The sequence below is a fragment of the Sander vitreus genome, unplaced genomic scaffold (assembly GCF_031162955.1).
Source record: "Sander vitreus isolate 19-12246 unplaced genomic scaffold, sanVit1 ctg268_2, whole genome shotgun sequence".
In the NCBI taxonomy this organism is placed as follows: Eukaryota; Metazoa; Chordata; class Actinopteri; order Perciformes; family Percidae; genus Sander; species Sander vitreus.
In genome coordinates this window covers 51,894-61,826 of record NW_027595433.1, presented here as the reverse complement: position 1 = coordinate 61,826, position 9,933 = coordinate 51,894, and the positions used below count along the sequence as shown (strand labels likewise).

The 9,933-nt window shown below is 38.8% G+C and overlaps 1 long non-coding RNA gene across 1 annotated transcript; it reads right to left on the bottom strand.

Annotated features, from left to right (window-relative positions):
- Positions 1-8,866: 8,866 nt before the first annotated feature.
- On the bottom strand, positions 8,867-9,708 carry LOC144513522 (uncharacterized). Its single transcript, XR_013501142.1, has 3 exons — positions 9,635-9,708; positions 9,371-9,406; positions 8,867-8,941 (listed from the first exon to the last, which is right to left on the bottom strand). It is a non-coding gene; the product is annotated as an uncharacterized LOC144513522 (long non-coding RNA).
- Positions 9,709-9,933: the final 225 nt, after the last annotated feature.

The window sequence follows — 9,933 nt, the reverse complement described above, 5'->3', positions numbered from 1 at the left end:
AAAATTCCCTTTGGTCCTACAGCCCACTAGTCCGCAGCCCCCACTATGGCCACGCCAAGACCCACCCTACAAAGCAGCTCGATTGGTTGGGGTTAGGCATCTGACCTCGAGGGGTTAAGGTTAGGATAGCCAATTGGTCAGGAGATAGGACCTGAACTAATGGGGTAACGTTACCTTGCGTAAGCATGGACGCCTGGCAATAAATGCTATTGAACTTGAACACTCACAATAGTCCTCTACACATTCTAAAAGTACTCTAAACAAGAAAACAGTGTACTGACCTTGGTTTGTTGGGCAGCTCAGCAGTGAGGTCAGAACTGAAGAGATAAGACACTTTGGTTAGTTGGAGTTTGGTTCAAAGTTTAATAATAAATGAAAAGAACACGCTAAAAACAGGCTTTAAATCATTTACACAATCTTTCAAAATGACATTATCATAATTGTAAACTGTAAAAACCAGACTATAGATATATTTGGGAGGGTGGTGATGGCGTAGTGGATATGACACAGCCCTTTGGTGTGGGAGATCTGGGTTTGATTCCCACTGTGATACATCAACCAATGTGTCCCTGAGCAAGACACTTAACCCCTAGTTGCTCCAGAGATGTGCAACCTCTGACATATGTAGCAATTGAAAGTTGCTTTGGTGTCATGGTCTGCTGACATTTTAACTGTAAATGCAAATCAGTTCCAAATATCGGTTACATTAACGACTAGTAATCGGTATTGGCCTTGTTAAACTAGTATCAGTCGATCCCTATTTCTTTCCGCTGATATTTTTCAGAAATGGTTTACTTACAGAGCAGCCAGAGTAGAGATGTGTCCTCCATCCTGACAGTTGGTGAAATGATGTCTTGACTTGTTTTTCAGTGTATATCCGCATCAAGTAAAACTCTTCTTCCTTCCTCTGTGACTGGCAGTGTTACATTCATGCATGCAGACATACTCTCATGCATAGAGATACATACTTACACATGCATGCGTAATGTGAGCTGGTTTTTGAGCATGAGGTTATATGAGTGTAAGTATGTTGTGCAAGTACTACATTTTGGCCAAGGCAGCTTCTAATAATCTTGTCTAATCTGTCTATGTAGGTGGCTGCGGTTTAGTTGAAAAGGGGAACAAAAGAGACTCAAATAAACTGTCTATCTATCTAGTCTATCTATCTACATATCAAGAAGGCCACGAATGCTAAGTAGGTTTTCACAATAAAGTCATTTGCCTTTGTGTTTTAGTGTGTTACGGTCAAAATAAGAATATGTGCAAAATATTTGCAGTTATTGTCTGTAAGATTTGAGTTAAGTTGTTTCTAGAGGCAGCTTTGGCGTTAGATGTAATTTCAGGCGGGCCTGACGTCGGTAGCTTTACAGCTGGCTTCAAGCACGGTGATCACTTCCTGAATGTTCTTTGGTCTGAACTGGGCTGTAAACATACTGTTATTGATTTGGTTTCCATGTTGTGACCAACATTTTACATTTTTTGAATCTTAGCATTGCCATCTACATTTTGATTCACATTTATATTGTAATTGTTAATAATGAATGGTCTGTGTGACACCCTGACATGTTCACATCGTGACTTGTTCCTCTTTCAGTTAACAAGTCTGCTTCTACTGTAGCAGCTCTGTGGGTGTGAAGTCCATTTCACATGAATTGGGTTTTTTTCAGCTCTCACAGCAGCAACAAGTGTTAAGAAGAAAGAAAGAAAGAGAGAGGTACGGCTGCTCTTCTTTGTCTCCATCACTTCATGGTGATGAAGGAACATTGGGACGTTTCATATACAAACAGTACACAGACAACTGACCTTTCATTATCAATGATGTTTACTGAACGTGCTCTGGTCAAGACAAGACACTGCATGACAGCATGCATCGTACTACTTCTGCAAACGACTGCGCATGACTGCAGACAGTCGCTCTACACGTCCCTGTTACACACTGGTGTTATACACGGTACACAGTGTACACACTACCCAAACAACAGTGACTACTTTTACATGCACACATGTACTTATGGAAAATGAGACTGAAAGAAAGAGAATAAGAAGATTTCTCCAAATGTGGAAATATAATGAGCTATTCCTTTAAAAAGGTATAACTACAAAAGGACAAAACACTGACTATGTTTACATGCACAAAATACTCAGATTCTTTGTCCTCAGTCCGAAGAAAAAACAAACAACATTCCACCTAGGCTGTAGGCTAATGAAAATATAAATGAACTGCTTGGCTACACATGTATGAGATGTCTAATAATAAAGTAAGTCAGAGCCTCCAGCAGAGCCAGAGGTCCTCTACTCCTCATTGAGGTAGACCTGAACACCATCCAACCAGTGGAGTCCAGCTGGCCAATCACTGGTCCCCAGAGACCCTCACACCTCGCTACATTCATCTTATTAAAGCTAAGTGAGCCTCATGCAGCTACAAAGAGACAAACTACTCACATTGAGGTCACATTTACATTCTTTAGATGTGTTTTTCACCGGCAACTTTTCATAACATTCAAGGCATCAGACGGCCCCCCCACTTCCATGGATACATCCCAATTCTTCTAGCAGATGGTGACGTTGATGAGAACACAGCTAGAAGTTAATACATGAAGTCAAAGCCAACTGAGAGCTGAAGGGCAGCAACAAGTCTGTTAGTTCTACCTCCATCTGAAGCCACGGGACACAGCCAGGCCCCCCCCCATCCTTACTATCTTCACTACTACACAGATGTTTGGATTTAAACTGTTAAATAGTTGTTATACTCCCTGGACAATAACTGCACATTCCTGCACTAATGTTCACATTCAAATCAGACCCTTTATATACATATTCTTATCTTTTTCAATAAGATGCTGATTGTAAACCTCTGTTTGGATGACAGCATCATATCAGTTGAGTCAGACTTTTTTTTTACCCATTTTCAAAGTTTTTATATCATAAATATGGGTTTCTTTGAACCAAAATGCCCAAGAATAACATGGATGCATGTTGTATGGAACCCATACAACGATCTTTGCATGTAAAATTAATGATTACTTTATTAAATTTTGAGTGTTTTATTCAATTTTATGAACATATTTAAATGATTTTAAAACTGTCTCCTGACTAAACTTTGACATAAACCACATATTGCATGATTACAATATGTTGTGTATATTAAATGTATATGAATGCACATACAGTATACACTCACCTAAAGGATTATTAGGAACACCTGTAAGATTTCTTGTTAATGCAATTATCTAATCAACCAATCACATGACAGCTGCTTCAATGCATTTAGGGGGGTGGTCCAGGTCTAGACAATCTCCTGAACTCCAAACTGAATGTCAGAATGGGAAAGAAAGGTGATCTAAGCAACTTTGAGCGTGGCATGGTTGTTGGTGCCAGACGGGCTGGTCTGAGTATTTCACAATCTGCTCAGTTACTGGGATTTTCACGCACAACCATTTCTAGGGTTTACAAAGAATGGTCTGAAAAAGGAAAAACATCCAGTATGCTGCAGTCTTGGGGGGCGGAAATGCCTTGTTGATGCTAGAGGTCAGAGGAGAATGGGCCGACTGATTCCAGCTGATAGAAGATCAACTTTGACTAAAATAACCACTCGTTACAACCCAGGTATGCAGCAAAGCATTTGTGAAGCCACAACACGCACAACCTTGAGGCGGCTGGGGTACACCAGCAGAAGACCCCACCGGGTACCACTCATCTCCACTATAAATAGGAACATGAGGCTACAATTTGCACGAGCTCACCAAAATTGGACAGTTGAAGACTGAAAAAATATTACCTGGGCTGATGAGTCTCGATTTCTGTTGAGACATTCAGATGGTAGAGTCAGAATTTGGTGTAAACAGAATGAGAACATGGATCCATCATGCCTTGTTACCACTGGGCAGGCTGGTGGTGGGGGTGTAATGGTGTGGGGAATGTTTTCTTGGCACACTTTAGGCCCCTTAGTACCAATTGGGCATCGTTTAAATGCCACAGCCTACCTGAGCATTGTTCTGACCATGTCCATCTCTTTATGACGACCATGTACCCATCCTCTGATGGCTACTTCCAGCAGGATAATGCACCATGTCACAAAGCTCCAATCATTTCTAATTGGTTTCTTGAATGAGTTCACTGTACTAACATGGCCCCCACAGTCACCAGATCTCAACCCAATAGAACATCTTTGGGATGTGGTGGAACGGGAGCTTCGTGCCCTGGATGTGCATCCCACAAGTCTCCATCAACTGCAAGATGCTGTCCTATCAATATGGGCCAACATTTCTAGAGAATGCTTCCAGCACCTTGTTCAATCAATGCCATGAAGAATTAAGGCAGTTCTGATGGCGAAAGGGGGTCAAACACGCTATTAGTAGGGTGTTCCTAATAATCCTTTAGGTGAGTTTATATGTGTATATGTATTGCTATTTGTTCTAATAAATATGAATCACAGACTCACAAGATTAACATCCATGTCAAACATAAAAACTTGTGTCGACATTAAAACAATCTGACTTTTTTTAATTAAAGAACGTTTTAACAGACTTACATTTGACTTTTATCTGAAGTAGCAAATATGGAGTCATTTTGTTTTATGTATTTAAAGTAAAAGTACTTTGAGCGTTGTGACAAAATCTTGCAGACTCTCCGCAAACAGCCGCCCAGGCCGAGGTTGGGATATATCTCCGTCCACATCACCCCGACCTCATCGCCCCGACCACTCTGACTGCAAGAAGCATGAAATAAGTGTGTGTGTTCGTGAAATCCTGGACATGTTGGACAAAGGTCTCTTCAGCTGAGACCAGAGACCCTCCATCAGATTCAGATCTTAGTCTCTCAGGATCACATCCTTCCCCCAGTCTCTGCTCCTCCTCAACACAGTTACAATATTAATATATTAATATAACACACACACAATATGAGGTTGATATTTGGAGCGGCTTTATTTGTGTTCAAAGTAAGAAAAGTGCACAGCAATAAATATATAAAAGTAACAACTTGTTACTCCAAATGTAGAAAAATAAAGTATTTATAGAGTAAAAGTTTAAGGCGCATTAAGGTATCTGAATGTTAAACCTGAGTTATGAACTTCCATCATGTCTCTGATCATTATTATTATTTCATCCATATTCAATAATTATCAGCTGATTTCACAGATCATCACTTTGGTATAGTTCACATTTCATAACATTTCCTTTAACAAACATCATGTAAATATACTTAGTAGATAATAATCCAGTTGAAGGTCTTATTTAGAGACTCGTCCTCTATGTCCTCCTGAGATATTCTGAGCTGCATCAGATGATTGTATAACAATAACAATATTCACAATGTAATCAACTCCTGAGTTTAAACCATTCAAGCTGAGTTCATATATAATCATCAGCTGGAAATATAACATTTAGCATCATGAGGCTTCATACGGCCGAGCAGAAAACAATCATTTAATATTCCCTCCATATCAAATGGATTATTACCAAACAGAAGACCTGTTGAAGAGCTCTCTACACCTGATTAGAAGATATTTGGGGGCTGCTCCATCTGCTGATATTTACAACTAAAGAAACATAATTTCCTGTTTAAAGCTTGCTGTAATATATCAGCTATGAGTACAGCTGGGCTGAAGGAATGGATTACATTTGTTCATTTAATGGAGCAAAGTATTTCTGTGTACTGCTGCTGAGTTTATATTGTCTGAACATCTCTGTGTCGGCTCTTAAAGAACATTTTGACTGACTTTTATGTGAGCACAATTTTCAGGTATCAAATAAGTACCCCAACTTTGTTTTTTTTTACTTAAGAACAATTAATTCATAATAAAAGTACTTTTAGTTCTCTAAAGGTCCATTTTAGCAGGCGGTCCTCCTGATCTCCTGTCGTTAAATCTTTTATATTTCAGGACACCAACCACTGCAGCAGTTACAAGAAGCAGAACAGCTGCTGCCAGTCCAAGGTATCGGCCTCCAGGAGAGGAGTTTCTATTCTCAGAACCTGAAGATGAATAAACATATGAGTCAGTAAATGTGTGATAGTTGAATTTCAGCCTGCATGAACGTTTTGTAGCCTAAACACAGAAGCTTATATTGACTATTGATATATGTGCTGCGAGCGTCTGCCCTGGCATTGTCGGCAAACTTTTTATTTTATTTTTATTTTTTACTTCATTGATTGTCAAGTTTCCAATTGACTGAAGATATGTTATTGTTACATTATGTTGTTAATAATTGTTTTAAATTTGACATTGTAGTGTGGTACATTGTATTTTATTTGTATTGTATTGTATTTACATACAAAGGTCAGATATTATATTGCATAAAGTCTAGTCTAAAAATAAATAATAATGTAAAAATCAAGAATCAAATCGAACCGTGACTTTAGAATCGAAAATGTAATCGAATCGAGGATTTGGAGAAACTACACATAACATATACAAGTACAATATTGACTGTTATTATTTGTTCCCAGTCAAAAATTGCTCTTGATAAATGTGTATCCATGAGAGCTGACTGTTGAGCTGAACTGTTACCTTCTTTACCAAGAAAAGAGGTAAAGGTGTGTTTTGGTTTTTTACCAAGGTGAGGGGATGTCCCGCCATAATCTACCTTATGTAAATCTTACTAAAACTAAATATGATTTTACCCAGGAAAGAAAATAGGACTAAAAATAAAATAAGATTATTGAAGTTTTACTGCAGATGTTCTAAGAGATTATGGGTATGTTTAAACTATTAGAGATTGAATAAGGAATGATGGGTATCAGTAGTTGTAGTAGATGGGAATATTTTTAATTTAAGCTAAGGGAGTTTTTATAAAATGTAAATAAAGACAACAGAGCGTATGAAGTCTAATTAGTGCAGGACATAAGTGATTGCTGTAGTAAGACTGTATTCATATATATTTATGTAGCTTTATATTTTCATTGTATTTTCTATTGTATTTCTGATAAAACGCACATGAATTCCAAAGCACCTGTATGGCTCTGTACCTGTGCTAATGGCAATAAATATCTAATATCTGATGTTGATAAAAGCATCATCAGCCTGCAGGCCAAGTTAGATAACTTATATATCCATCCTTAGAACCTGAAGATGAATAAACATATGAGTCAGTAAATGTGTGATAGTGGAGCAGCTCTTCATCCTCTCTGATGTTAGAAACTGCAGCTACAACCTGATACTCAGAAAAACTCACTGAGAGAGACTCACTCACCTGGCTCTGTAACCTGCAGACGGATGGTTCTGATTGGCTTAGAGTCAATGATGGCTCTCTTTTTACATCTTGAACCACCTATTGCAACTCGACACTTGTATGTTCCAACGTCGATGCTTCTCACATTCTTCAGAATTAAAGACACGTCTCCGTCCTTCAGATCTCTGTCCACCAGCTCCACCCTGTCCTTAAAGGATGGATGCTGGTTGTCTGTATCGAAGTGTCCATCTCTGTATAAGAGGACGTTACCTGGCCTCAGGTCAGATCTGCTCCACTCCACAGCTCTGATGGAGGAATCAGCAGCCTGACACGGCAGAATGGCATCCTATCCAGGGCGTTACCACAGGTTGGTCTGAAAAACAATAAAAACCTACTATTAATAATAAAAAGTCATGTTATTTCAACAGTTCTCTACAGGTGTGTCCCTCCATCCAATCTTTAAGGACACCAATTTTCTTTGTGAATGAATAATGTATCGTAAATAAATAAATGTTCTTCCTTCAAATACAGGGGGCATCAGTCAGTTCACCCCTATGTTAGATTCCCATAGAGGCAAGCAGACTTTTATTTTGAAAGGCCGTTATTTCATGGAATGTGGATGTGGAAGTTCCCTTGGCCCCCACATCATCACATCCCCTTCACCATACCCCCACATCATCACATACCCTTCACCATACCCCCCCATCATCATCAATGGGGATTTCCCTGTTCTTTGTAATATGTAAACCACATTGGACCAGAAAACAACTGTGAAATCCCCCTCTATTGCACTTTCACAAATAGAATAAAGCTTCCACAAATCTGAAACTGTGTTTTTAAGAATCTTTAGCCTCTCTAGGATAATTTAGTCCAGATTTGACAAGTCTAGGTACATATTGCTGAACAGGCCTACAGGGCAACGGCTTAGGGGCCCAAAATGTCAGGGGCCTCCTGGGCCTTCAGCTGAAAAATGTCACTTAACGAGACAGCAACCAACCATGATTAAACAGAAGTGCTAATAAACAGTATATTCATATAGCTTTCAGTACTGTTAATGCTCTAAGCAGCATTCTTGGATTGTGATGTCGGGGTTGGTGAGGTTGTCCTGACTTTCCAACTCAGAAATCAGACTTTAGGGGCCGTTCCAGTTAAAAAGTCTGACTCGGAACTTGTAAAAGTCAGACTCCTCAGTTCACCTTTGGCAATGTTTTTGATGTTTCTTTTTGTCACTTTTTCCAATTTATTTGGTCACTTTTTTCAGCATTTAAGAAAAGTTTTTATCGATTCTTTTTCTGCATTTTTGTAGCTTTTTCCAACATTTGTCACTTTTTTCAATGTTCTTTTGTCATAGTTCTGATATAGAAAGTTTTGGTAAAAGTAAAAAGGACAACAGGAGGGTTAAAACTTGAATCAGTGTCAACTAGAAGGAAACATAGTGAACTAAACAAAGAGATAAATATGCTTAAAATGTTATTTGATCTGATGATATTAAAAAGTTGACATCTAAACAAACATAGAAGAATTCACAGCAGAATCTAAACAACGATCCACCAACACCCTACATCTACAAGCCAAAGTAGAACAAAGAAGATTGAAGCTTCGCTGACTTTTAATCCAAAAACCACTATCTCAGTTTGGTCTCCGTTTAATTTAAGAAAGTTTTGGCACATCCAATTGTTGATTTGTTCAATGCACTTTGTCCTCCTCACAGCTCAGAGAGACAGACTGTCCTTCAAACAGCTGAGAGCTGCTGAGACTCACAGTCAGAGAGGCTGGAGGGAGGAGGATTTGGTGGTTAAAAAATTTACATTTTCAATTCCCACTTGCAGTAATTTATGCTTGCTCCCAGGACGCTCCAGTATCTTTACATTATTGTATATGATGTTTTCATCTTTCTCGTTTTCTACCTTAATATAAAACAAGTATCTCTACATCAAAGCTACTCAGAGTTTCAACCAGTTCGGATGTGGTTAACCATCTTTGTATTCTGGGGGAGTTTGTGTGCACAGTTCACCATCTGTTTTGTTAAAGACGCCCCGATCAGATCAGTTGTGTATTTTTGTCATTCTTGCTAGTCAACAACAGAACCACCAGTTTTTTCAACTCATGCTGCTCCTGAAAAACGAAAGGGCAAACTGCCCCACGCCACTTAAACACGCCTAGGGCCCAACTGTTCTATCTTGAAAAACAAGTGTACTGACCTTGGTTTGTTGTGCAGCTCAGCAGTGAGATCAGAACTGAAGAGAAATCAACCTTGGGTTAGTTTGAGTTGGTGATACGAGACATTCAAAGTTTAAATAATAAATGAAAAGAACACTAAAAACTGGCAGCAAAAGCATTTACATTTACACAACCTTTCAAGATTACTTGCATAATTCCTTCTCATAAACTGTTGTTCTCATAAAATGTTATGTTTACGTTCAGGAGCATTATTAAGTTTTTAAAAACTAACACAGTTTACTTACAGAGCAGCCACAGTAGAGATGTTTCCTCCATCCTGAGACTTTGGGAAGTGAGACTTATTGAAATGTGTCATTAAGTAATAGTGTGTGTGTGTGTGTGTGTGTGTGTGTGTGTGTATGTGTGTGTGTGTGTGTGTGTGTGGTCATTGTTTTAATGCCTGAGGTGAAGGTTATCTTTTCACACAGATACACAATGTTGATTTGAATTTGTCATATATTCATTAGTAAATGACTTGATGATGATGTTCAAGCTGTATCTTCCTGTAGATGGCCACGGTTTAGTTGAGAGGAAGTGAACCGGG